The sequence below is a fragment of the Micromesistius poutassou genome, assembly GCF_964030765.1.
Source record: "Micromesistius poutassou genome assembly, chromosome: 4".
In the NCBI taxonomy this organism is placed as follows: domain Eukaryota; kingdom Metazoa; phylum Chordata; class Actinopteri; order Gadiformes; family Gadidae; genus Micromesistius; species Micromesistius poutassou.
The window spans coordinates 899,918-906,582 of NC_140274.1; the positions used below are offsets into that span (position 1 = coordinate 899,918).

General features: G+C 51.0%; 1 protein-coding gene across 1 annotated transcript in view; it reads right to left on the reverse strand.

Annotated features, from left to right (window-relative positions):
- The window catches only part of LOC311342351 (alkaline phosphatase, tissue-nonspecific isozyme-like), a gene marked incomplete at both ends in the record, with an annotated part of 25,422 nt that overhangs the window by 3,952 nt on the left and 14,805 nt on the right, over positions 1-6,665 (reverse strand). The window lies entirely within an intron of this gene.

Here is a 6,665-nt window from a genome sequence, read left to right on the forward strand (position 1 = left end):
ACTGCTGCTGGTTGGTGACTATAAGACTGCTGCTGGTTGGTGACAGACTGGTGCTGGTTGGTGACAGACTGGTGCTGGTTGGTGACTATAAGACTGGTGCTGGTTGGTGACTATAAGACTGCTGCTGGTTGGTGACTATAAGACTGCTGCTGGTTGGTGACAGACTGGTGCTGGTTGGTGACAGACTGGTGCTGGTTGGTGACTATAAGACTGGTGCTGGTTGGTGACAGACTGGTGCTGGTTGGTGACTATAAGACTGCTGCTGGTTGGTGACAGACTGCTGCTGGTTGGTGACTATAAGACTGCTGCTGGTTGGTGACAGACTGCTGCTGGTTGGTGACTATAAGACTGCTGCTGGTTGGTGACAGACTGGTGCTGGTTGGTGACAGACTGCTGCTGGTTGGTCACTATAAGACTGCTGCTGGTTGGTGACAGACTGCTGCTGGTTGGTGACTATAAGACTGCTGCTGGTTGGTGACAGACTGGTGCTGGTTGGTGACTATAAGACTGCTGCTGGTTGGTGACAGACTGCTGCTGGTTGGTGACTATAAGACTGCTGCTGGTTGGTGACTATAAGACTGGTGCTGGTTGGTCACTATAAGACTGCTGCTGGTTGGTGACTATAAGACTGCTGCTGGTTGGTGACTATAAGACTGGTGCTGGTTGGTGACTATAAGACTGCTGCTGGTTGGTGACTATAAGACTGCTGCTGGTTGGTGACTATAAGACTGGTGCTGGTTGGTCACTATAAGACTGGTGCTGGTTGGTGACAGACTGGTGCTGGTTGGTGACTATAAGACTGGTGCTGGTTGGTGACTATAAGACTGCTGCTGGTTGGTGACAGACTGGTGCTGGTTGGTGACTATAAGACTGGTGCTGGTTGGTGACAGACTGCTGCTGGTTGGTGACAGACTGGTGCTGGTTGGTGACTATAAGACTGCTGCTGGTTGGCGACTATAAGACTGGTGCTGGTTGGTGACAGACTGGTGCTGGTTGGTGACTATAAGACTGGTGCTGGTTGGTGACAGACTGGTGCTGGTTGGTGACTATAAGACTGGTGCTGGTTGGTGACAGACTGCTGCTGGTTGGTGACAGACTGGTGCTGGTTGGTGACTATAAGACTGCTGCTGGTTGGTGACTATAAGACTGGTGCTGGTTGGTGACAGACTGCTGCTGGTTGGTGACAGACTGCTGCTGGTTGGTGACTATAAGACTGGTGCTGGTTGGTGACTATAAGACTGGTGCTGGTTGGTGACAGACTGCTGCTGGTTGGTGACAGACTGGTGCTGGTTGGTGACAGACTGCTGCTGGTTGGTGACAGACTGGTGCTGGTTGGTGACTATAAGACTGCTGCTGGTTGGTGACAGACTGGTGCTGGTTGGTGACTATAAGACTGCTGCTGGTTGGTGACTATAAGACTGCTGCTGGTTGGTGACTATAAGACTGCTGCTGGTTGGTGACAGACTGGTGCTGGTTGGTGACTATAAGACTGGTGCTGGTTGGTGACAGACTGGTGCTGGTTGGTGACAGACTGGTGCTGGTTGGTGACTATAAGACTGGTGCTGGTTGGTGACAGACTGGTGCTGGTTGGTGACTATAAGACTGGTGCTGGTTGGTGACAGACTGGTGCTGGTTGGTGACTATAAGACTGCTGCTGGTTGGTGACAGACTGGTGCTGGTTGGTGACAGACTGCTGCTGGTTGGTGACTATAAGACTGGTGCTGGTTGGTGACTATAAGACTGGTGCTGGTTGGTGACTATAAGACTGGTGCTGGTTGGTGACTATAAGACTGGTGCTGGTTGGTGACTATAAGACTGCTGCTGGTTGGTGACTATAAGACTGCTGCTGGTTGGTGACAGACTGGTGCTGGTTGGTGACTATAAGACTGCTGCTGGTTGGTGACTATAAGACTGCTGCTGGTTGGTGACAGACTGGTGCTGGTTGGTGACTATAAGACTGGTGCTGGTTGGTGACAGACTGCTGCTGGTTGGTGACTATAAGACTGGTGCTGGTTGGTGACTATAAGACTGCTGCTGGTTGGTGACTATAAGACTGGTGCTGGTTGGTGACTATAAGACTGGTGCTGGTTGGTGACTATAAGACTGCTGCTGGTTGGTGACTATAAGACTGGTGCTGGTTGGTGACAGACTGCTGCTGGTTGGTGACAGACTGCTGCTGGTTGGTGACAGACTGGTGCTGGTTGGTGACTATAAGACTGCTGCTGGTTGGTGACTATAAGACTGCTGCTGGTTGGTGACAGACTGCTGCTGGTTGGTGACAGACTGCTGCTGGTTGGTGACAGACTGGTGCTGGTTGGTGACTATAAGACTGGTGCTGGTTGGTGACTATAAGACTGCTGCTGGTTGGTGACAGACTGGTGCTGGTTGGTGACTATAAGACTGCTGCTGGTTGGTGACTATAAGACTGGTGCTGGTTGGTGACTATAAGACTGGTGCTGGTTGGTGACTATAAGACTGCTGCTGGTTGGTGACAGACTGCTGCTGGTTGGTGACTATAAGACTGGTGCTGGTTGGTGACAGACTGGTGCTGGTTGGTGACTATAAGACTGGTGCTGGTTGGTGACAGACTGCTGCTGGTTGGTGACTATAAGACTGCTGCTGGTTGGTGACTATAAGACTGCTGCTGGTTGGTGACTATAAGACTGCTGCTGGTTGGTGACTATAAGACTGCTGCTGGTTGGTGACTATAAGACTGCTGCTGGTTGGTCACTATAAGACTGGTGCTGGTTGGTGACTATAAGACTGGTGCTGGTTGGTGACAGACTGGTGCTGGTTGGTGACAGACTGCTGCTGGTTGGTGACTATAAGACTGCTGCTGGTTGGTGACAGACTGGTGCTGGTTGGTGACAGACTGCTGCTGGTTGGTGACTATAAGACTGCTGCTGGTTGGTGACTATAAGACTGCTGCTGGTTGGTGACTATAAGACTGCTGCTGGTTGGTGACTATAAGACTGCTGCTGGTTGGTGACTATAAGACTGCTGCTGGTTGGTGACAGACTGCTGCTGGTTGGTGACTATAAGACTGGTGCTGGTTGGTGACAGACTGGTGCTGGTTGGTGACTATAAGACTGGTGCTGGTTGGTGACAGACTGCTGCTGGTTGGTGACTATAAGACTGCTGCTGGTTGGTGACTATAAGACTGCTGCTGGTTGGTGACAGACTGCTGCTGGTTGGTGACTATAAGACTGCTGCTGGTTGGTGACTATAAGACTGGTGCTGGTTGGTCACTATAAGACTGGTGCTGGTTGGTGACTATAAGACTGGTGCTGGTTGGTGACAGACTGGTGCTGGTTGGTCACTATAAGACTGGTGCTGGTTGGTGACTATAAGACTGGTGCTGGTTGGTGACAGACTGGTGCTGGTTGGTGACAGACTGCTGCTGGTTGGTGACTATAAGACTGGTGCTGGTTGGTGACAGACTGCTGCTGGTTGGTGACTATAAGACTGCTGCTGGTTGGTGACTATAAGACTGGTGCTGGTTGGTGACAGACTGCTGCTGGTTGGTGACTATAAGACTGCTGCTGGTTGGTGACTATAAGACTGCTGCTGGTTGGTGACTATAAGACTGCTGCTGGTTGGTGACAGACTGCTGCTGGTTGGTGACTATAAGACTGGTGCTGGTTGGTGACAGACTGGTGCTGGTTGGTGACTATAAGACTGGTGCTGGTTGGTGACTATAAGACTGGTGCTGGTTGGTGACTATAAGACTGGTGCTGGTTGGTGACTATAAGACTGGTGCTGGTTGGTGACAGACTGCTGCTGGTTGGTGACTATAAGACTGCTGCTGGTTGGTGACTATAAGACTGCTGCTGGTTGGTGACAGACTGCTGCTGGTTGGTGACTATAAGACTGCTGCTGGTTGGTGACTATAAGACTGGTGCTGGTTGGTGACAGACTGCTGCTGGTTGGTGACTATAAGACTGGTGCTGGTTGGTCACTATAAGACTGCTGCTGGTTGGTGACTATAAGACTGGTGCTGGTTGGTCACTATAAGACTGCTGCTGGTTGGTGACTATAAGACTGCTGCTGGTTGGTGACTATAAGACTGGTGCTGGTTGGTGACTATAAGACTGCTGCTGGTTGGTGACTATAAGACTGGTGCTGGTTGGTGACAGACTGGTGCTGGTTGGTGACTATAAGACTGGTGCTGGTTGGTGACAGACTGCTGCTGGTTGGTGACTATAAGACTGCTGCTGGTTGGTGACTATAAGACTGCTGCTGGTTGGTGACTATAAGACTGCTGCTGGTTGGTGACTATAAGACTGCTGCTGGTTGGTGACTATAAGACTGCTGCTGGTTGGTGACAGACTGCTGCTGGTTGGTGACAGACTGGTGCTGGTTGGTGACTATAAGACTGCTGCTGGTTGGTCACTATAAGACTGCTGCTGGTTGGTGACTATAAGACTGCTGCTGGTTGGTGACTATAAGACTGGTGCTGGTTGGTGACTATAAGACTGCTGCTGGTTGGTGACTATAAGACTGGTGCTGGTTGGTGACAGACTGCTGCTGGTTGGTGACTATAAGACTGCTGCTGGTTGGTGACTATAAGACTGCTGCTGGTTGGTGACTATAAGACTGCTGCTGGTTGGTGACAGACTGGTGCTGGTTGGTGACTATAAGACTGGTGCTGGTTGGTGACAGACTGGTGCTGGTTGGTGACTATAAGACTGGTGCTGGTTGGTGACTATAAGACTGGTGCTGGTTGGTGACAGACTGGTGCTGGTTGGTGAAGTTGACTATAAGACTGGTGCTGGTTGGTGACTATAAGACTGCTGCTGGTTGGTGACTATAAGACTGCTGCTGGTTGGTGACAGACTGCTGCTGGTTGGTGACTATAAGACTGCTGCTGGTTGGTGACAGACTGGTGCTGGTTGGTGACTATAAGACTGCTGCTGGTTGGTGACTATAAGACTGGTGCTGGTTGGTGACAGACTGCTGCTGGTTGGTGACAGACTGCTGCTGGTTGGTGACTATAAGACTGGTGCTGGTTGGTGACTATAAGACTGGTGCTGGTTGGTGACAGACTGCTGCTGGTTGGTGACAGACTGGTGCTGGTTGGTGACTATAAGACTGCTGCTGGTTGGTGACAGACTGGTGCTGGTTGGTGACTATAAGACTGGTGCTGGTTGGTGACTATAAGACTGCTGCTGGTTGGTGACTATAAGACTGCTGCTGGTTGGTGACAGACTGGTGCTGGTTGGTGACAGACTGCTGCTGGTTGGTGACAGACTGCTGCTGGTTGGTGACAGACTGGTGCTGGTTGGTGACTATAAGACTGCTGCTGGTTGGTGACTATAAGACTGCTGCTGGTTGGTGACTATAAGACTGGTGCTGGTTGGTGACTATAAGACTGCTGCTGGTTGGTGACAGACTGCTGCTGGTTGGTGACTATAAGACTGCTGCTGGTTGGTGACTATAAGACTGCTGCTGGTTGGTGACTATAAGACTGGTGCTGGTTGGTGACTATAAGACTGCTGCTGGTTGGTGACAGACTGGTGCTGGTTGGTGACTATAAGACTGGTGCTGGTTGGTGACTATAAGACTGCTGCTGGTTGGTGACTATAAGACTGCTGCTGGTTGGTGACAGACTGGTGCTGGTTGGTGACAGACTGGTGCTGGTTGGTGACTATAAGACTGGTGCTGGTTGGTGACAGACTGCTGCTGGTTGGTGACTATAAGACTGGTGCTGGTTGGTGACTATAAGACTGGTGCTGGTTGGTGACAGACTGCTGCTGGTTGGTGACTATAAGACTGGTGCTGGTTGGTGACAGACTGCTGCTGGTTGGTGACTATAAGACTGCTGCTGGTTGGTGACTATAAGACTGGTGCTGGTTGGTGACTATAAGACTGGTGCTGGTTGGTGACTATAAGACTGCTGCTGGTTGGTGACTATAAGACTGGTGCTGGTTGGTGACAGACTGCTGCTGGTTGGTGACAGACTGCTGCTGGTTGGTGACAGACTGGTGCTGGTTGGTGACTATAAGACTGCTGCTGGTTGGTGACAGACTGGTGCTGGTTGGTGACTATAAGACTGCTGCTGGTTGGTGACTATAAGACTGGTGCTGGTTGGTGACTATAAGACTGGTGCTGGTTGGTGACTATAAGACTGCTGCTGGTTGGTGACAGACTGCTGCTGGTTGGTGACTATAAGACTGGTGCTGGTTGGTGACAGACTGGTGCTGGTTGGTGACTATAAGACTGCTGCTGGTTGGTGACTATAAGACTGGTGCTGGTTGGTGACTATAAGACTGCTGCTGGTTGGTGACTATAAGACTGGTGCTGGTTGGTGACAGACTGCTGCTGGTTGGTGACTATAAGACTGCTGCTGGTTGGTCACTATAAGACTGGTGCTGGTTGGTGACTATAAGACTGGTGCTGGTTGGTGACAGACTGGTGCTGGTTGGTGACAGACTGCTGCTGGTTGGTGACTATAAGACTGCTGCTGGTTGGTGACAGACAGGTGCTGGTTGGTGACAGACTGCTGCTGGTTGGTGACTATAAGACTGCTGCTGGTTGGTGACTATAAGACTGCTGCTGGTTGGTGACTATAAGACTGCTGCTGGTTGGTGACAGACTGCTGCTGGTTGGTGACTATAAGACTGGTGCTGGTTGGTGACAGACTGGTGCTGGTTGGTGACTATAAG